Source organism: Peromyscus eremicus, chromosome 5 (genome assembly GCF_949786415.1).
Source record: "Peromyscus eremicus chromosome 5, PerEre_H2_v1, whole genome shotgun sequence".
Classification (NCBI taxonomy): domain Eukaryota; kingdom Metazoa; phylum Chordata; class Mammalia; order Rodentia; family Cricetidae; genus Peromyscus; species Peromyscus eremicus.
The window spans coordinates 99,683,805-99,706,237 of record NC_081420.1 but is presented as its reverse complement, the minus strand read 5'-3'; the positions used below and the strand labels follow the sequence as shown (position 1 = coordinate 99,706,237).

Here is a 22,433-nt window from a genome sequence, read left to right as displayed (position 1 = left end):
ATTCAATGGTAGAGTTCTTATCTAGTGCATCCAAGACCCAAGGTTTAGTTTTACTATCACCCAAAAAAAGGCAGGGGGGTGGGGAGAAAGGAAGCAGAAGAAATTCTAACACCTGCTGGAATAAAGAGAATAGAAAGAAAAAGAAACTCCATTTCAACAGCCCAGTACTTTGGGTGGCCTGGCCAGCTCTTCCCCGGCATTCTGCTTACCGTAGTGATGGACCCCTTAGCCACATGTCAGAGCGTTACTCTTCATTGCTTCCTTGTATTACAGAGATCAAAATAAAAGCAACTGCTTTTACAGAAGACCCAATGCATAGCAAAAAAAAAAAAAAAAAAGTTTTTACTTCAAAAGTAGACGCAAGAAGCATTGGGGATATGGATCAACAGGAAGGGTTGCCTAACATACTCAAAACACTAGGTTGTATCCCCAGTGCTTAATAAAACTGGTCATGTTGGGGCACACCTGTAATCCCTGCACTTGGGTGGTAGAGACAGGGATATCAGAAGTTCAAGGGCATCCTTAACTATACAGCAAGTTTGAGGCTAGCCTAGGCTATGTGAGACCATGACTCAAGAGGAAAAAAAAAAAAAAACAGGGAGGAGGGGATAGAGTCAAGCCATCTGTGGACTTTTGTACCTGGACTACCAATACTTAGAAGCTGAGAGAGAAGGATCACCATGAACTCCAGGCCAGCCTAGGCTACAAAGTGAGACCCCGCCAAAAATGGGGTTGTGGGGGGTGGGAAGGTGGTCAGGAGCAATTGCTCAAAAGGTTCCAGGATGTTCTTCTGACCTTTACAAGGTCAAGAAACTTTGATAACCTATGCCTGCGCCTGAATGGAAAGACATCTGGTAGACCACACTTGTCATTTCAAGTCAGCGTGATAAAGCTCGCTGAGGTTTATTAACACAGACATGTTGATCAAGGCTGGTCTGTGCCACACAGGAGAACTATTCTTTAGCAGTGCATTCTTTGGCTTTCGTCAAGTGGCACGTTGTCTGTGGACTTTCCTATTCTCCAGCCACAGAGGAGAAAGCCAACCCTACCCCCCTGGATTTGGCTGTTATGAGGTTTAAAGAGGATCATTCGTTTTCATTACAGAAGCCCTTCTGTCCCTCCTCATTAATGAATTTCCAGTCTTCCATTTAAAAACACAACACAACAACAAACAAACAAACAGACAAAAGGATCCGGCAGAGGACGCAGTTAAGTGGCTGGCGGGCATGACTGTGTGGGCTTTAGAGGAGGGGGATGGCCATTTACTGACTGTGAGGAGAGGCTGACATCTTTGGTTAGTATGCTAATTTTGTCTCTTCCATTTAATATTCAGATCAGGTCTGTACAGGCCCTCCCTAGCTACAGAGTCCAGGGATGGGTGGCTGTCTGCCTAGCAGCATAGAACATGCTTTGCATGAATTACATAAATACCCAAGCATCCAGTCTGCACCGACCTCACACTTTCCCTCCCTCTTCCAGAGACACACAGACACTGAGCCACATGCATGCAAGCACGCACTGCACATGATGCTGACACATGTACCCACAAACAGCACAGGCACAGGGCGCTATGAACACTGATGGCATGCAGAGAGGTACCCTAACCATCCATAGCTGGATTTAGTCCATGTTCTCTGGGTCTCTAATATATGTGCAGGATGTTCTTTCTACTGCTCAGGGAAACTTGAGATATATTGGGGAGCCCAAAAGAAAGAAGCAAAGTAAAAGTTAAAAAACCCCATTTGTAGGAAATCTTATCTAAACTACCGTATCCAGGATGTTTTTGAAAGTCCACTTTTCCCCTCGTGGAAAAGAGAACTGTATAGCTCCATTAACTGAACACCCAGAGAAAAGAAAATACAACTGTTTTTATTCCTTGGTGTCCCCACTCTGTCCATGTGTGTTTGGAACACTGTATAAAAAGAGTTCATGGTTGGTTTGGGACTCACCAAGCCACAGCTGGGTGACAACAGAGGAATCCCCAAACCAGCTGCCATATGTTGGTCCAAATGGCAAAGATGACCACCTGGCACGTTTGCCAGAAGCCTCGCCAATGCAAAACTGAATCTCCCCAAACTGCTCTTCCCAGGATCCCTCTGTAATGGCGAGGCAGCTACTGGAGACAGACAGGAGGAGGAGCAGCTACTAGCAGAAGGCATGGATTAGACTTGCTTTAAACAGATGGAGCGGTTTTGAGCCCACAGAAAGACTCCAGTGCAAAGGAATGGATATGTTGGCTTTCACTGCTTGGGTCTGATGTGGATTTGGTTTGGGATTTTTTGTTGTTGTTGTTGTTGTTTTTCTCAGCATATGGCATAGCTGTGTAAGCTGGCATGCCATGGCTCTTTCCTGAATCTTGTCCTCTTGTGCCCACAATAATATTCCCAGACTCAGCTGAGGAACTCCAGCGGTTCCCATGTTGGCATCGGAGCTTCCCAAGCCATGGGTGTTTTCTCCGAACTGCAGACTTGATTTGCCTTGATTATTATTTTTTTGGCTCTGATCCAAGATGTCTTCCTGTCATCATCTCACCGTCTTTTCCAGTAATCCCTTTTTTAAACATCGCCAACAATTAGTCGATTTATCTCCATCACCAAGGACCACCGCCCACCCCCATATCCACATCCACATGCAGACATACACTCAGCTGAACCCCCATCCCTGCCTTGTTTTGCCTTGAAGTATAAGAAATCACAGCTTCTCATTAGCTGGAGAGCACGTTTGGAACGGCTTTGTGTTTACTCACTTAGTAAGTGATGCTGGCCTTTTTAATTATCCTCCTTCCGCATGCCATTTAGAGCAGCAAGCTGTTCAAATCAAACCGAACGGGTGCACATCCTCGGCGAGGCGGTTGGAAAGGAATCCTGGTTTGTTTGTTTTTTTTTTACCTCACTGCTGGCTGCGTCCTTCCTTGTCTGTCAGCAAGCCAAGGAATCCCCCCACCAAAAGCTCTTACGTAGGAAGACACCAAAACCGTGAGTCACTTTTCACTCTCAGAGCCGAAGAACCCCACAGCATTTTGCACCTAGCAGCAGACCCAAGATGATGGGGCTTTCTTCCAAGCCATTGAGATCCTTGGGACCAGATGTCCAGTCCTCACACCATTCTCTCTTGGCTGTTGCTCCCTCTTTCTCTTCCACCCTTCTCCATCCTTTCATCCTGGAGCAATCTCCTCTTCTTCCCTTCTGAGATGTGACAGCCGCAGACCACAGCCAGAGCTGAGTCCCTCTCGCCTTCTGTTATTTTTTCCCCCTGCAGCAGCCTTTAGCTGCTACCCTCTGCAAGCTGGATCACCAAAGACACACGACTCGCTCACAATGAATAATCAATACGGATATTGATCTAGGGAAAAATGTTTGTAAATTCCTGAAAGAGAATCAGGAGCAGGGGGCAGGGAGGTTCGTGGGGGACGACGCTGCAGAGCTCCACGGCGGCGCTAGGAAGCAGGACCGCTTTTGGATCCCCAAGTTTGGCCAGCTCCGAGGTGACGGTACCGGAATGCGTGCCGATGAGGGTGTGCGCGTGTGAGGATGGTGCTGTGTAGTCTCATTTCTCTACAGCTGCTTTCCCTGAAGAATCAGGAGCCACATGGTCGGGAGCCCCCGTCAACGCCATGGCTTGGCTGCGGGCCAGCACTGTTTTGTTTTCATTATCACACGCTACTTTGCAATTTGCATAAATACAGGGTTATTTTTTATCGTGTCGCCCAAAAGATAGAGCAGGGGAAAAAAATAGACTCTTTGTTGTGTGCAAGAGGGGCTTGCTGCCTACTCATCGAGGCTAAGGATTTGCCTCTTGGGCAGAGCTTTGGGGCATACAGTGAGGGCTCCAGAAGAAATACAGGCAAAGGAGAGATAATAACATGAGGGGAAAGAATGCGGGGGGAGATGTAGGATTTAATGAGAACCTCAGGAAACTCAGCTTGGTAAAACCAAATATTAAAGATCTGTTTTTCTCTGCAGAGAATGATGAAGCCTTAGGAGAACAAGGTGGAGGGAGCTGCCCAGTCTCTCCTTAGATACCTTGGCTTCCTTCTGCTGGAATGAACCACTGGTGCGGGGGCAGCTACCACAGTCAACATATGTGCACTTTATCTTGACTCCCATGTAAAACACGGAAAGACCGAGGATAGACCATGAGTTCCCTCTCGGCTCTGATGGTTCTCCCCAAAGTGAAAGGCTTCACACCCAGTCTGTTTCCTTCCCTTCCTAATAGATTGAGCCCTTCTGCTCTCCAAATTGCACCTGTCCAGTAAAGTGTGTGTGTGTGTGTGTGTGTGCCCCCCCCCCAACCTCAGCAAAGCTGGCACAAAGCATGATGGCTTAATGACCAGCTGGGATGGCTCCATCCTGCATGTACTTCTTAGCCATGGAGACATGGGCTCAGACTCCCAGAATCATGCCCCAAATCGGTGTCGGGCACTCACGTGATTCTGGAAGTAGACCTTCAATTTAGAGAAACCACCCAACTCTCTCAGCGACTAGCGGGTGGGCACCTTCCCCCAGTGGCCTCTGCTCCTTCTATCTCCCCTACTCACTGTGAATTTGCAGTTTGGTAATAAAAAAAAAAATCTTTGAAATCAGTCTGCCCTTTCTCCCCTGGCCCTATCTCCTCCTGGGCTGGTGACAAAGGGGATGTGTCACTTGAGATAGTCTCACTGTCAGGAGTAAGACCTCTACATGAGGATTCAATTCCAGCACCCCTTGTCCTGAAAGGCACTGTCCACTTTATCAGCCGCCAGCAGTACCTCAGCAGCGGCAGCAGCAAACACGGCTTTTTTTTTTTTTTTTAATTCCCTTTCTGTCTTCTGATTAGCTCTGGCAATCCAATTAGCAGAGGCATTTATATCACACAGTCTGAGGTTCCCCTACACATCATGGCAGCTCCAACCCACTCATAAATCCCACCGATCGTACATCTTCCTGTGACATGGATTAATTACAACACCAGACCCTCCTAAGTAGGTCTACCAGTACAAGTACATAAGAATATTAGAGTTAAGGAAGGGGCCACGAGGAATGCCTTTTGTCTGTTATCAAGAATGCACCAGGGCTGCCCGGGGGGTCAGTATCATTCTCCATCTCTGCACCAGGGCATTGCTCAAGCAGACATTGAAGAGGCCAAACGGGCCTGAATGGTGCATCCTGGGGGATTCAGGAGTGATCTAATCGTGGCACATTCATGTGTGTGTTTGTTTTTTCATATCTTTGGGCCCTTTATTGTGAAAGTTCAGAGCTCTCAGTGGCTCATTTCCTACTCTGGTCCATATGCCACCCAAACAGTTAGTTTTAAAACCCTTCACAAAGAGAGACATCTTTATCTTCATTGATATTCCACTACAGTCAGGCACAATCATGATATTGTGGTAACTTTGCATCTATCTACAATTTCATTCCAGATTTACCCTTACATTCATCAACCTCTAGCATCTTTCTATCCATTCATCTAGCTATATTCATTTAGATATCAACTATTTATTCTGCTTCCCGGTCATCTATTCATCCATGTGCATCTCACTATCCATTTTCTAACCATGTATTGATCTATGAATTTCTTTCTATTATCTGTCATCTACTTGTCTATCCATTTGTGTCTCTCCTAATTCATTCATCTACATTATCCATCTATCTGTTTTTCTATCTATTCATTAATCCATTCAATCATCTATCGTTGGCGTATTGGTGACCAATCCCTCTTTATTCTGTGCCTTTTGTTAGCTCTGATCTTAACAGGATCCCAGATTCACATTCCCAATCACTTTTAAGGTAAAAAAAAAATGGCCATTTTCCAAATGAAGTCTATAAATGCTATATGCTTTGCTGTCCATTCTTGAGTTTAAAGAATGAACTAAAGAAATAAATCAGTAAAATCACATGGTTTTAAGTGAGTTAAAATTACAAGGAAAATATTTTATCCTAAATTCCTGGAGCAATTTCCTTGCTTAATAAAATAGGCATTTCTGTTTCACTTAAACCATGCCTTTAGGAGAGGTAGATTTTAGATAATGTTTACAACATAAATCTCATTCACTCTGTTATATTTACCACTGTGCATCCTTCATGTAAATGATCCAAATCAACCAGAAATAACTTGAGATTACTTTTATCATAAAGCAAAACAGATATTAACCCTAGTGTGGTAGTGTAGTTGTTTGCATTTAGATGTCTTCCTTCTCTAGAGAGGGTCCGAGCCCGTGTGTGTGTGTGTGTGTGTGTGTGTGTGTGTGTGTGTGTGTGTAATGTATGTGTATGTTCTTATGTGTTCTGGGGGCAAACTAAGGACAAAAAATTGGATTTTTTTCTCATTACTTGTATTGAAAAACGTATTTAAGTCTAAGCTGAAATTTAGACTTCAGTACTCTCTAGAACCCTAGTTTTAGCTCCACAAGAAATAGGCTCATAGGGAGAAGAATAAGCGAGAGTCATTCCACCGAAGACAGAAACCCCACCTTGGTGCTCTGAGTAGTGAAGGCTGAGCAGTGTGGCTGTGACAGGATATTGCTTCCCAAGTAGTATCCCAGGTGAGAATCCTACCTAAGCAGCAGATCTCAACTCTGCCAATATTCACCATCGATAATAATATTATGGTAACATAAAGGCAGCATTCCCAAGTAGGAAATCACTGGCATTTTTTTTCTGATTTTTGTTTGACTAAAAAAGAAGTATGGTTCTGGGCCTGGTGGTCACCAGCTCTCCCTTGTCTTCACCACCAGAGTGAGCTCCTCAGCATTGCCCAGGGTTATGTGTTGGCTCACTCCAACATCCACCCCATCTGTGATCTGCTAGAGGAAGGGGGGGGGTCAGTCCTGTGGACCCAGAACTGCAGGATCTCCAAGACACGGCAGCAACAGGATGTCCAGGAAGAGCCCCAGTGAGGGCCCAGCATCCATGGTGCAGCAGAGACCGGGGCCTCGAACCAGACCAATGATTCTTTTTGATAAATGCCTGCATGTAAAAATGTATGGATAAAGGGTTTACTGCATGACTTACTGTGTCACATTGCAGCTTCCATGACAAGATTTTCCCTTTCTTCCTTTTTTCCCTTTTTCTCTTAATTTTGTTTTATTTTTGAGGGAGAGGGAGATAGGTGGAATCTGGAGGCATGATGTGAAAGACTCAAAGAGTAAGTAAAAAGTTTTAAAAAAGAAATGTGGTTAGCCTTCTACGTGCAAGGGTTCACATCCATGAATTCAGCCAAGTACTATTCAAATCACCTTTTAAACTGTCTATACTGAGTAAGTGCAGACTCCATTGCCATTCCCTAAGCAATGTGTCCTTATTTGCATAACATTTACATTGTACCCAGCATTGTAGACTATCTAGAGATGGTTTCAAATACACAGGAGAATATTATTGAATTGGGCTTAATAAGTCACCTAGAAAGATTAGAACATAGGAGACTATACAAAGAGCACATGTAAATAACTTCACTGTTTCCTATGACTCTTCAACGTCCTTAGACTAGGGTATCCCAGAAGGTCCTGGGATCAATCCCTGACAGATTCTGAAAGATGACTATATATTGAGGTGAAGACAATGAAAACCAAGACAGATCATTGTGAAGCCGAAGGGACAGGGAAAGACCCCAGCCGTGATACTCACTCTGCCCCCATAAAAGCCAGGGAGACAGAAATCACCTGGTTCTTTATGCTTGGGTTGTTTCTATCCATCTTATCACCATGGTTTCCCAGATTCTATTGTACTCTGGAGTGAGATGGTGTAATCTTGTGTTCTAATCCTGGGTTGACTTGCCACGCTAAGCAGCTGACCTCTCTCATCATTATAGGTGGCTCAATGTCTCGGGCTCATTTTCAGGGGCCCAGAAACATGCTTTGATTTCTTATTTTTTGAAGAATTTTATTTTTATTTTTAATTATGTGTATGTGGGGTGGAGGTGGCATGTGGATATGAATGCAGACACCTATAGAGACCATAGATGATCCCCCTGGAGCTGGAGTTACAAATGGTTGTGAGCTGCCCAGCATGGATGTGGAGAACTAAACCCAGGTCTGAGCAAGAGCAGCAAGCTCTTAACTGCTGAGCCACCTCTCTGGCCTTTTGATTTCTTTTAAAATCATTCAAAAAACAAACTTTGCGGTCAAGAATATTGTGTTGACGTGTAGTAATAGCATCGCTTGTACTCAAATCATCCGTATACTAACACAGTTTTCAAATGCTGTGTCTTTCTGAGGGAGGAATATTCCTATAATCTCCTGACACTGGGCCCAAGACAGTCACATAGAAAGCAGCTCCCCTGCATAACTATAATTTGATACTCTCAGAAAAGTCTAGAAGGTAAAGATCTATTGGGAGCCAGACTGCCTATGTTCAAAGCTTGATGCCACTCACTGTCTGTTGTTGTCATGGAATTATTGGATATGGTGAATTATTGGATATGGTGAATTATTGGATATGGTGAATTATTGGATATGGTGAATTATTGGATATGGTGGCCCACTTCTATAATCCCAGCACTTGGGAGGCTGAAGTAGGAGGACTGTCATGAGTTCAAGGCCAGCCTAGGCAAGAGTGAGACATTATTTCAAAACTCAAAGTCACTCAGTTTCCCCCTTTTCTTCAGCTGTAATTGGAAGTGATAACAGTAACTACTGTGGTCCGGATATGAAATAATTCCCAAAACACTCATCTATTGATGCCTTGGTCCCCAGATGATGGATCTAATCATTCCAGGGCTCTGACCCGATCAATGTATTGACCATTTATAGATCCACAATACAATGGCATAGGAGAGATGAGAGGAAATGGGACCCATTTGGAGGAAGTAGGCCACTGGGGGCATCACTTTGAAGAGTATCTCACCTCTATCCACTTCCTGTATCTCACTGTCTGCTTCCTGGCCACCATGAATGGGCAACCCCGCTCCCAGTCACGATGGTCCCCTCCTGCCTTCCTTGGACTCAAAGCAATGGAGCTAGCCAATCACAGACTGAAGTCATGAGTCCAAAGAAACCTTTCTTCCCTGAAGCTGCTTCTCTGGTTGTTTGTCAGTCACGAAAGCACACCAATGCAGCAGCTAATGCACAGGAATGTTGTGGCACCAATGCAGCAGCTAATGCATAGGAATGTTGTGGCAGGTAAATGAGATCATATGTGGGAGATGCCTGGAATCCAGCCTACATAGAGTGAGAGTGTGGTAAAATTTCTTACAGCAATTGTTGTTCTTGCTTAAGCTTTGACATCTTGGCTACAAATGCCTCCTTATTTATGTTTTAGCAGCTATGGCTAAATCAATTTTCACTTTAAAAAATTAGACGATCTTCTTGACATAAGGAACAGAATAAGAAGGCAGTAATTGGACTTTCCTCTCTGCTCTGGAAATCAGAACATTTTCTCTCAGAGAAGTGCTAAATTCTGTGCTCTCTACCTGGAGCGAGGTCTTAATTCCATATTATAAAATTCCTTTAATAAATCAGCGCCACCTCTCCTGATTGCAGGTTTGATCCCTTCCGAACTTAAAACAATCCTGCAAAAAACCTTATTAAGAACCACAGGTTGAAAAGAATATTGTCAAAACTTTCTCTCTCCTTTCCTCTCTTCACTTTATTATCTCTTCATTTTTTTTGTCATTTAACTCCAATTATGAGATGCTAAGTGCTTCTGGAACCTCCATTGTTAATATCTTCTTACAGCACTATTAACGTAAATCAAGTTTAATAGTGTCCCAGCAACTGTAAAAGCAATCAAAAATTCAGTACTCACGAATCATTCTGTAATTTCAGCATAAAATGTTAATAGAAATAATATCTAATACCATAAAATATCAGTAAATTCAACTTTAAATATAGGTGATGAATCTCTTCACTATCCTATAGTATGCGTGGAATATTCTAGTATGAAGTCCTTAATTGGCCAAGCCATATCTCAGTCATGTTCAGGCTGTCAGAGTCTCCTCCTTTGCTTCACCCTTGCTGGCCAATCCCAGCAGAGTGAGTAGTTATTAGCAGGCATTTCTTCATGTTCTCTGACTATGGGGGGGGGGGGGGGGCGGCGGCTCAAGATCAGTGTGGGAAGTACAGCCAACCTGAAGGAATTCAAAGTAATGCAAAGATGTCATCAGGGGCTACAAGACCCTGTGTCGTGGAGCATCAGCAGAGATGGCTGGTATATCGGCTCTTATCTCTGGGGAGCATGCCCCTTCTGGGACAGACCCAAGCTGAAATACCTAAAGCTATGTCAGGGCCTGCAGTGGACACAGCTGTCACATGGGCCCACAAGAAGCATCTCATTCATCAATCAGTAGTTGACCAATCAGTAGTTTTTGAGTTTTAAAATTTGATCAAAGTAGGTATTTTTTATAAATAAATATCTATCCTTCAAATATTTTAGCTTACAACGACAACAGCATCCATGTATTCCTTCCCCAGTCCTTTTCTTTCAGGTTCACAGCAGCTTGTAGCATGGACCACTACCATGCTACTCATTTCTGTCTGAATTCAGCTTCTTTGACGTGAGAAGAGAGCCTAAGGCATCCGGGACATGCACCTGAGTCAATGTTGCTGTCGTGCATGCGTATCTTCTTGCACTCATTCATCCCTGCCTCGTATTCAATTGGATTAACATGAATTGTTAACTGACTAACGTGAACTTCCATAAGGGATTGGGAGCTGATTCTTTAACAAGGTGTGTCTGAGGTAGTGGGGCTACAGTGCTAAGATGCTCCAAAGCAGAGGTGATGGTCAGGGTTCAAATAGAGTGTCATAGGCCACCCTCTGTGGGGCTTCCAAGGGAAGGGAGAGTGAGAGTTCAGAGAGGGAGTAAGGAGACTGGCCAAGTAGCTCGGGAGTAGAGCTCTGGCCTAGCATGCATGAAGACCTGATTCCATTCCCAGTGCCAGAAAAAGAAAGAAAGAAATGAAAGAAGCGAGGGGGAAGAAAAGAGGGGGTGGAGGAAGAGGAGAGGAAGGAAGGGAATGGGAGAGAAACATAAAGAGATGGTTTAGTTGGCGCTATGCGAAGAGCTAGATGCGAGCATGCAGTGTCGAGTCAGAGCAAGAACCCAGTGCCCGGGGCCCCCTGTGCTTAGAACATACCGTGCAGATCTCATTGTTAATCAGTTCTGACATCTAGGAATCAGTATTTCAAAAACTCCTAGGTGGCGCCTAGCTGTGGATCTGACCTCTAGGCATTCATTGCCATCTTAAACCCGGCTACATCTGTAGCCTGTGAGACTGTTCTGAACAACAAGTGCCAGGCGCGTCTTTTCTGCTGAATACAGTCATGTTTTCCATGTTCAGCCTTCCTCCAAGCAGCACTTCCTCCACATTAGGACATACACCCACAGTGAGGTGCAGCCTTGGACAGAACGCTAATCAGTTTTGTAGTTGTAACATATGTATATAAATATGTGTAATTAGGCCATAGTCTCTTGGTTTTTATGGATACTACCTTTAAAGCTGAGGTTCAATCTACTTAAATAAAATTGTAAGCCCAGTAAGAAAAAACAGTGAGTCACAACAGGGTTTTCTGGACTAGAACAAAATCAAGACGGAGGCTGGCTATCATGTGATTGAAGTTCAAGAAAACAGCTTAAGCTACAGGAAATAGCTCTAAATAAAAATATCCTGGGTACTGGAGAAGATGGCTTCATAAGTAAAGTGCATGCTATATAAACGTAAGGACCTGAGTTTATATCCCCAGCACTCACATAATAGCCAGGTGTGGGGACATGCATCTGTAACACCAGTACTTGGGGTGAGAAGGAGCCAGGAGGGTCCCAGAGTTTGCTGGCTAGCCAATCATGCTGAGAAGGTGAGCTTTGGGCTCAGTGAGAGAACTTATCTCAAAAATAAGGTAAAGATAAATAGAAAAAATACCACCAACATGGACTTCTGATCTCTACATGCTGTGTACAGATGTGTGCACATACACATACATACATATACCATATACACAATTTTTTAAGTTTCTAGGTTGAGGATGTAGCTCTGTTGGTAGCTTGCTTCTTACCTAGAGTGCAGGAGGCTTTGGGTTCAATTCCCAGAACCACATAAGCTAGGTGTGATGAAACATGCCTACATTCCTAACACTCTGAAGTTCGGGGTCATTCTTGGCTACATTGGGAATTCGAGGCCAGCCTGGGATAGAAACTCTGTCTCAACAACAGCAAAAAGAAATGAATGGAGTATTCTAAAGCTCATCCCTCTCGAGCCGTTTGGAACAAAAGGTCTAGAAGGTAGCCTATGTTCATGGAAAGCAGTAAGCCTTCCTTACTGTTGTGAGCTTGTCTTTGTTCATTTGATGGAAATGGCCAGGCCTCCACAGGCGAATGGCATCCTTTCTTCCTGTAGAAGAGACACTTTTGAATCATGTTTCTGCAAATTTTTTCGTCTTTCATAAGCTACACCTAAAAGATGGTAAACACACTTAAAAATAGCATGTCTGTCTGAAGGACTTGGCCTGGCTGTATGAGCCGAACCTGCTCTCCATAGTTCAGCTCTTAGAAGTTCCCTTCTTCAGGACATCAGTGCACCCAAGAGAAGTGGTCCTCACTGTGTGGCCAGTTTGAAAAAGAAAACTTTCCAATAATTTTAGCTGTGCACCATGTGGCCAAGTCCACTTTTTAGCCAGGCTTTAGTTTTCAGGGCTGTTTTAGGTTCCTAGCAAAACTGAGCACATGACTGAGATTTTCCATGTGCTCCTTGTCCCCATTCATGGAGAGACATCCATTGTCACATCCCTAACCAGACTGACACATTTCTTACAACTGAGGAACCTATGTCACATCTCAATGTCAACTAAAGTTTCTAGTGGACATCAGGGCTCACTCTTGATGTTGTACATTCTCTGTGTTTGGACAAATGTATAAACCTGTATTTACCGCTAGCTGAAGGATGGAAAGTCTGGGTCTGTATCCCTTTCCACCTTCAAAGTTCAGTTGTCACACAAAGATCATCTTAGGGCTTGAGGAGATGGCTCTGCAAGAAGGAGGACCTGAGTTCAAGTCCCCAACACCTAAGCAAAAATCCAGTCACAACAGTGTGCCAGTTTCCCTAGCACTGGACAGTGGAGACAGGTGGGTGGAGCTCTCTGGCCAACCAGCCCAGCCAAAACAACAAGCCTTCAATTCAGTGAGGGATCCTGACTCGAAGGTACCAGTGAAGTGCTGTAGAGGAAGACACCTGAGGTCCTGCTCTGGCAGACTTCAAGATGCTTCATATAATGCTACAGTAGTTGAGACAATGTGGTGTCAGGAGATAAACACACAAATTGAGCAAACAGAACCCAGAAGTAGGCCCACGTGAATAAAGCCAAGAGGTCTTTGACAAAGAGTTTGTAGAATTATAGAAAAAGACATGAGTCTTCTGAAAATTGCTAGAAATGTGTAGAAAATAAAGCTTATCACTGAGTTATGAATAATGGAAAAGTAAAATGTCTGTCGATACATTCAATACAATATAGTATATCCACACAACAGTGTAGTGGGACAACAATGTTATGATATGATAAAGACATAGAAAGTATATTTAATATGTTATATGTGCTTTTTAAAATAGTAAATTAAAAAATGGAATAGATAAGGAGTATTGTTTTTATTTTAAAATATATAAAGATATATACCATTTCAAATAAACCTATGCATATGTAAATATCTAGAAAATAAAGTATATACTTCTTTTTTTAAATAATTTTTCAAGACCATATTCTTTTGTTTTGTTTTGTTTTATTATGTATACAGTGTTCTGCCTGTATACCAGATCGAATTATAGATGGTTGTGAGCCACCATGTGGTTGCTGGGAATTGAACTCAAGACCTCTGGAAGAGCAGCCAGTGCTCTTAACCTCTGAGCTATCTCTCCAGCCCCCCAAGTATATACTTCTATAGAAAATGAATAAAAATAATGTGCCAAAATTACTACTATGATAGAAGTATTATCATTTTTTATTTTCCATTTTATTTTTTTCTCAATTTTCCAAATTTTCTACAATGGTCATGTATATCTTTTGTAAACAGTAAAAAAATATAGATATATAAAAGGTAGATAGATAGATAAATAGATAGATAGATAGATAGATAGATAGATAGATAGATAGATAGATAGAGTATATATAGAGAGATTATATGTATTTATTTATTACAAAGTCTGATGCAGGAGACTGGTATATAGAACTTTTACCCCTGAGCCACCCACTTCATAATTCTAAAAGCATGTTTGGTCAGTATAAACCCTGTTTTCCATTAGGATCATGGCCACAGATTTGAATGTTATGTGTGATCAGATTTTCTTCTTAGAATTATCCCGCATGCAGTAGCAGCATTCAGAGAACCCAATTATAAGTGCAAGAAACTTACACAATATCAAAATAATGTAATCATCCTGAGTTGATTCAGAAGGAATCTCTCAGGCCCTGAATGCTCCCATATTGTTTTATTTTGAGCATTGGTAATCTCAGATCAGAGTAAGTTTGGAGGCAAGAGTTAACAGATGTTTCTGTTTGATGTCCAGCTCAGCTTCTCCCTGGGGACTTCCTGACCCCCACTCCACAGATGATGGCCCCCTTCTCTGGGTTCTTGGGCTTTTCAAACCTGCACCTCATCCTTTCCAATCCATCAGCCCCTTCTGCCATCCCTAGTGTCCCAGACTTTCATCCCGGATCCCCACTCTGTTTCCAGTCCCAACCAAAGAGGAGGTTCATTGTCAAGTTCAGTGTTCAATGAGAGTCAGAAATAAGTCAACTGCAGATACTCAAATGTGACGGCTGTTACACCATGGCTCTGCTCTGCTTCCAAGACTCTTTGTGCCCAAAGAATTTCATGGTGCAGTGCCATCAAGGATCAGTTCCTTGGTTCATTTGCCTTTGCCATAGAGATCCTCTCTAGACCTAGAGGGCGTCCCATGTAGGACCTACCCACCAGTTTCCTGTAGCACAGTTATCCCCTGGGGACACCCTCCTTCACTTATACAAACACGTCCACCCCAAAACTCCACCAAAACAGGCCCACGGGCTCTGCTATCCTGCTGACCGGTCTTGTGAAAATTAGAAAATAGAAACTATTCTTGGAAGGTTGAAAGTACAGGAAGGAAGAAAGGAAATGTCGTGATCCGGGTGAAATGGTTCAGCATGGCTAGTGTATTTGAACACTCAGTCCTCAGTTGGTGGCACTATTTGGGGAGGCTTAGGAGATGTGACCTTGCTGGAGGCAGTATGTCACTGGGGATGGGCTTTGAGACTTTATGGAGGAGCCACTTTGGGTTGTCTTTCTCTGCTTCCTGGTTGTTATTCAGATGTGAGCTCTCAGCTTGCTACTCCATTCTCTACACAGGCCACCATGCCTGCCACTTCCCCTTCCTGGTGGACGCTTATCTCTCTGGAGCTGGAAGCCCAGATAAACCCTTTCTTCTGTGAATAGTCTTGGTCATTGGGTTTTATCACAGCAACAGACAAGTCATGGAGGAAGGAAGGAAGGAAGGAAGGAAGGAAGGAAGGAAGGAAGGAAGGAAGAAAGGAAGGAAGGAAGGGAGGGAGGGAGGGAGGGAGGGAGGGAGGGAGGAAGGAAGGAAGGAAGGAAGGAAGGAAGGAAGGAAGGAAGGAAAGGAGGAAAGAAGGAAGGAAGGGAGAAGACAGACAGACAGGCCATTCAGTGAATGCAGAACCTTGACTTGACAGACTATGGAATATATATTTCAGCTCTCACTTCCCCCCTTAACCAGATGTTTTTGGTTAGCTCAGACGCTGCACAATGAACATAGCATCACTAAAGTATTCAGCAATCAAAAGAACTTTAGAAAATATTGCACATTGTGCCTGGCCTTTTGCAGCTTAATATATGTAGTGTGGTGTTAAAGGCCCTGAGAACTCTTATGTACCCAGACCTAGTCAATGTTCATTAACCTAGTGTTTCTCCTCTATTAATGGAAACCCACTCCTTTTATTTCTGTTTCTTCACACTTTACCTAGTTTCCCCCAAAACATAGTTTCCTGAAAGAAGTCTTTCCCCATTGCCAGAGAATCCCTATTGTCTGGACAAGGCAGTCTTCAGTTTTTACCACATACTAGAATGTTTAACAAGACCAGCCTACAGCCCACTACCATGGATGGCATCACATCGTTGTAAGCAATCCTTTTATTTCATGATCCCTCACCAACAACCATTTGTCAAATAGCAATGGGAAATCTCAATGCCCCTTAGACAGCAGAGTATGGACTGTGCACTGGGCACTCCTCAATGCTGCCCTGCCAACTCAGCAGATCCCACACCAGGGCTCAACGCCCTCCACCCCACAGAGCTCCACTCTCTCATCAGATGCCACTCTCTGTTTCTGGTTCGTCCAACAGAAGGCTGTAAAAAGACCAAGCCACACTGACCAAACATCCCCAAGAGTATTCTGGGCTTGTCAACACAGCTTACAACACCAGGCCCTAGGCTGTTTCTATGACTGTTGGTTACCATGAAGGGACATAAAAGCTGTATGGGTGGATGTAATGTCCATCAGCAAATAATACATGACTGAGGTCTGGTATATCCATATACAAAGGAGTATTACTCAACCATAAAAAGGAACAAGGATCTGGAACATGCTGCGATACGAATGAATCTTGAAGACAATATGTTACATGAGAAAATGTTGCGAGCTTTATATTATATGATTCTATTTATGGAAAATGTCAAGAATGAGCAAATCCATAGATGCAGAGGGCGGAGTTATGAGTACAGGAGTGTGGGGAGAAGGGAATGGAGTGGTGTCTCCTCACAGAATGGACCTTCCCTTTGGAGTGATGAGGAACTCTGGGGTAAATGGCATTGGTTGAACAATATTTTAAATGTACTTAATGCCACTTTAAAGTGGCAAAATGCATGATAAATGTGTTTACTGGGTTTATTTAGTCAAACTAATTCAAAGAAGATGCTTAAAAGAGTTAGAAGTGGGGGGAGCAAGATGGCTCCATAGATAAAGGCACTTGCCTCCAAGTCTGATGACCTGGGACCCACAAAGGCAAAACAGACAATCAACTCCCACAAGTTGTCCTCTGACCTCCATATGCACCTCATGGCATGTATGATCACATATAAATAAATACATACATACATGTAAGGTTAATCTAAATTTTAAAAAAAGGATGAGTTGGTTTATCTGATAGTTAGCCCAATATTATTCTTTATTTTCTTCTGTGTCTCATCTCCAAACCTCCACTGGATGAATGAGCCCCCACATCTCTACAGTGAGATCCAAGATGGATCCCACAAGCATGTGACAGGCTGCAGCATCACTTGCTATACTGTCTCTTGCCTCCTAAGCATCAAAAAGATGACCAAGGCCTTGCTGTATCTTATACTACATTATGGGGACCTGGGTCTTCAGGATACACAGAGCCTACACTCCACTAAACATGGTATAACAGCTTTCACTCTCAGAGTAAAACTGAAGTGACCATCTTTTTTGTCTCCTAGAAATGATGTGTGGACAATAAAAGTCATTGCCGGTCTCTTTTTCTTAAGTCCCAACATTGGAATTGGGTATCAGTCTACATTAGTGGCAAAGTCACCAGTAGAGGCCAGTATGAGATTTGGGGCCCCAGAACGTTCTGGATTCCCATGTTATCAAGAAGGTTTCTTTTTTCCTTCAATGAGAGAGAGAGAGAGAGAGAGAGAGAGAGAGAGAGAGAGAGAGAGAGAGAGAGACTGACTGACTATTGTGAAGCTGTGAGGGAAACAACCTTTAATCCTTGCAAAGCCCAATAATATTATGTATATTGACTGAAACCCGTGGAGTGGGGCTGACGGGTTTTTTCATTACCAGGGTACATTGTAACCTAGCTACCTTTGAAAAGTAACCAACCTCGAGAGGCACTTGACATTTGCAAAGAATTATGGGTGTCCTCTCTATGTCTTCTCAAGTTCCCAAATTTACAATGGTCTTAATTTAAAAGTTAAGCCGGGGGGATCAATTGCTTAGTGTAGGGCCAGGCTGCCCTTTTTAAAACAAAACAAAACAAAAAACAAAAAAAAAGAAAAAAGAAAAAAAAATACCAAGCCCCTGTGGGCCAGTGTGACCTGACTTCCTCCCTGGGCTCAGGTTTTGGTGAGTCGCACACTGCCCTGTGTTTAATTGTGAAGGAAGATGTTTGTACTCAGCTCAGATCCACCAGCACGTTCCGTTCCTCCAGGTGTTGCAGGAAGGCCGCAGCAGCTGGTAATGAGAGGGCGAAAATGAAAAAGGGCGTAAGGCGCTTCTCTGGCAAATCCCCTGGAAATGACATGGAGCCTTGAGGATCGATGCCATCGACCCAGCCGAGGCCTCCAGCCCTGCCTCGCTCCCAGCAACAGTCACAGCCCAGGAATGACAGCAAAAGCATCCTGGGCAGAACTGTGCCCAAATCAACTGGGCAGGGATGGGGTGGGGGCGGTGATCCAAGTCCAGCCTGCGAAGGCTTTCTCTGTTTGGGCAATGGCCGTAGGTCAACATTAGAGCAAGGATCAGTTCAAATCCCAAGAGGAACTCAAGTAGGCCTGGGCCTTGCTCTCCCACGTGACTTTACGACCTTCGCGGATCCGGGCACCTCTGCATCTCTTGCTGAAACCCACATCCTATGGGAATCACGGCTTGGGAACAGAAGAGAAGCTCGGAGACTCAGTTGAACTCGCCAGAAGGCAGGTGTGGTGCCGCATTCGGGAGGCAGAGGCAGATAGATCTCTGTGAGTTTGAGGCCAGCCTGAGAGAGCGAGCACTCACATAATACTTGAACCTGTGATGATCACATGGTCTGTCTTTGTTTCCTATCAAAATCAGGCAAGCCGTAATCATTCCTAAATGAATTCAGACTGTTTGACCACAGGCTGGTGCCCAGACTCCAATGATAAACGGGCTAACATTTATCTGCAGAGTTTCCTGTCTGGTGATGGATAGAATATTAACTGTATCCACTATAATTCATGCTCTAGAATCCCAGAAGAGGGGAGTTGATTCAGAAGAGGGGTTTTGCATAGAAGCTGACCCTCAGTAAGCTACACCCATCTTGATGGGAGCCTTGAAAGACACAGTAGAGATTGCATTTTCCCTGGGAGCAGCACAAAGCATAAAATAAAGGACTGACATAATTATGTGGCAGTTTAAGAAAAATAATCTAGGTAGCAAATGCATCAGTCAGCAATTGCCACAATTGTGCTGTATAACAAATCTTCCTCAAACTGTCTTAAAACAGCAGGTATTTCATTTCTTTTCTGGGTGTTCTTTGGTTCTGTTGGATTGAGATCAGCTGGGCTGGACTCCAGATTGCAAGATGAGTTCAACTTAATTGCTCAGGCTTTTCAAACCAGTCACTATCCAAGGCATATTTATCTATAACAGATCCATAGAGCCTAAGAAGCAAAAGAGGTAATGCCTCCTGAGGTCTCACTCTAGAAGCAGCGCGTGTGCGCGCGCGCGCGCGCACACACACACACACAAGCATGCACATGCACACATAGAGGCACAAGCACACACAAGAACACTCATACTCACATGCACAGACACCACACATACCCAGGAACACATGTGCACCTGCACATACATGCATGAGCACACACACCAAGAGACAAATGAAATCGCACAATTAAGCCACACACCAACAAATGAGGGCGTACTCCCTGCACCTTGAGTGGGAGGATCCGCAAAAAAAAAAAAAAAAAAAAAAAAAAAAAAAAAAAAAATCACAAGACCAAGGCTGTTGACGTATCATTCTCAGATGCAGAAGGCACGAGGAACTGCGAACAGCGATCCATCCTCCCATGTCAGGGAGAGGAGCAAGCTGGGGGTGGAGAAACCGCAGGCATCTTATGATATGTTGAGTACAGTCCCATGTAAAACAGAAGGAAACAATCCATTGGGGAACACACAGAACTCTTCTGAAACTGAGGGATCCAGCCGAGTTGGCCTCGCTCATATTTAGAGCGGGGCGGGCGGGCGGGCGGGCGGGGGGGGGCGCTCTAGCTGCAGCGTTATTAAATGGCTGGTTGAAACAGTTAGGAATTCCTGGTTGAGTTATGGTCTTGGCAGTGGCTGTCTCGCAGACCCATCTGGTTTGAATTGGCAAAAGTGCAGCTGTGCTTGTTGGGTGGGTGCAGCCTCCCTTTTGAGTAATGGGTCTGCGTGGAAAGGGTGGAGAAAGGATGAGACCGTTGTCATGAAAAATGGGTAGAGAGAACACAGAGCTACTAGTGGTTTCGCTCTGCCACAAGGAAGTGGGCCTGTGGTTCCGGGCTGGAAGACGGATTCCTGGAGGATGACTGGGTCCCCTCTGTCTCCCGAGCTGTCGTACGGATTGGGCTCATACTTCCACATCTCATACTTGGGTTATGAATTGATTGTTCCACTTTTATGGGGACTTGGATAATTAGTTTCACGTTTTTAATTTATAGCGTCAGCTAAGCTTTCTAATCCGTTATTTACGGCAAAGAATGAAGAACTAAATTGCCTCCCGCCCCCTCCACAGAAAGCATTTCGGGTCCCATGGTTGGCGAAGGGTTGGTTGTTTAGTCGAGCATGTGGCCTTGTTAAAGGAAAACTTTTCTCAAAGATGAGTTGGGACAGAACCCTTAAATCTCTCCTCTCTGGATCTTGGGAACATTGCAAAAATCAGCAACAAAAAAGTCTGAGACATTTGACTGGAGCTGTGTTTCTCCGAAGCTGTTTTAAGAGAAGGCAAAGCTGTTGGACTGAGAAAAATGACTGCCCATGTGGAGAAAGGCCCTCGTGTGTGATTCTTTTTCCTTTCTTGGGCCTCCCTCTAGGTATCACCTAGGTGTCCTCATTTGAGTCAGACAATCACAGGATCCTTAGCAAAGTCCAAGAGTAGCTGGAGGTATGTGTCATAAGCCAAAGACCACAGGTTTGTCCAGCCTCTCCACTCTGTAACTCGTTACACTGTGATCTACGAAGTTCACAATCCAGAGCCCTATGGATGAGTTACAAAACAGAAAAAGAAACAAAGAAAGAAGGAAGGAAGGAAGGGAGAGAGGGAGGGAAGGAAAGAGGGAGGGAGGGAGGAAGGAAGGAAGAAAAGAAAGACATTTCGAAAGAAAGAGAAAAGAAAAATTCTCATTTTAAGTAGTTTACGATTTTATGTTAGCCCTCCTTCATGGCTGTCTTCTGTCATAGGCAGCCCAGGGGCCACAGTCTGGACACACTGGTATGAGACTGAGCAAGTTCAAGCCAATGACTGTAAGTGATAGATTGTGTCTTCATTTACATCTAGGTTAGTTAAAGGGACTCGCGTGCATCCTGTCTAGTCTGAGGGAATGGCTGGCATGTTCCCAGATCCCTCCTCCTTTACCCTGAGTTCTGTTCATAGCCTCCTCTCAAGCCACAGGAACAAACCCCTGTCCCAGCAGGAGGTCTAGGAAGCCAGGCCTCAGGACTTCCATGTAGCCCTACTGCTCAGGTGGCAGGAGGAGTGTGGATTGCATCCAGACTGGTAGCCCCAGCCCTGAGCTAGAGTTGCAGCTTCCGCCCCAACTTTGATCCTTTGCCCAAGCCCATCTGAGCTGGGGTGTTGAAGGGTTAAATCCGAAACACCAGACTGCGCTAACGCTAGTGCAGTAACTGAGGACAAAGAAGATACTGATGGGAAGCTGGGGTCTTGCTCCTCCCTCCCCGCATCTAGGCCAAGGGGCCTCAGTGTTTACTGAATATTAAATAAATACCAATTGAATCGTCTGTTTAATGAGGTGTATCAAACATGTAATAAGATACATATCTATTAAACAGTTGTGAAATCTCAGTAAATATGTTCTTAATCATCAAGGGTGCAGATGGCTTACAGATTGGACCAAAGAACAAAAGACCAAGGAGCCTGTGGAAGGAACAGAAGAGCCGTCTCCTGAAAGCCGAGAAGACAGATGATTTGCAGCCAGAATTTGATACATGTATCTGGGCTGAGCTAGAGTGAAAATGGGAGCCAGGCCCATAAAGGGGAGTCTGTAAACTTCAAAACTTCAAGATGAAGGAACACAGCGCTGAAATGAAAGGCAGAGAAGTGGATGCCCACAAAAACGGCCCTTCCCCCTGGGTTGGAAACACACCTTGAAGCTCCGGGAATATACAGGAATCTCCCTCTCCGCAGTCACTCCCTGAGCATCCCCCAAACTGCAGAGACTGGCCAAGAATGAGAAAACAAAAGAGTCACATGATATGGAGGGAAGGATTATTAACTTGTTTTTCTGCCTCTTAAAAAGTGGTAATTATCATATTATATTGCAATGTGCTATTGAAGTTACCTCAGAAAACTACTGAAAACTGATCTTTTTCTCCTCCTTGCGCATCTAGGTCAAACCCAGAATCTGGTTAGGTGTGATTGTTTGCCAAATAATTGGTGCTTAGAACGGAGAAAAAGAGAGGGAGCAAAATCTATGGGGGAGGTGGGGTCTCTTAAAGGGAACTATGGATGAGCATGAAGCTCAAGATCATGCTATCCCAACATTCCCAGGGTCAATGGGCAC

The 22,433-nt window shown here is 44.2% G+C and overlaps 1 long non-coding RNA gene across 1 annotated transcript in view; it reads left to right on the top strand.

Annotated features, from left to right (window-relative positions):
* LOC131911735 (uncharacterized) overlaps window positions 1–22,182 on the top strand; it is a 439,834-nt gene extending 417,652 nt beyond the window's left edge. Inside the window, exon 6 of the long non-coding RNA XR_009379432.1 lies at window positions 21,740–22,182. This is a non-coding gene — a long non-coding RNA (uncharacterized LOC131911735). The remainder of the gene's footprint in view (window positions 1–21,739) is intronic.
* Window positions 22,183–22,433: the final 251 nt, after the last annotated feature.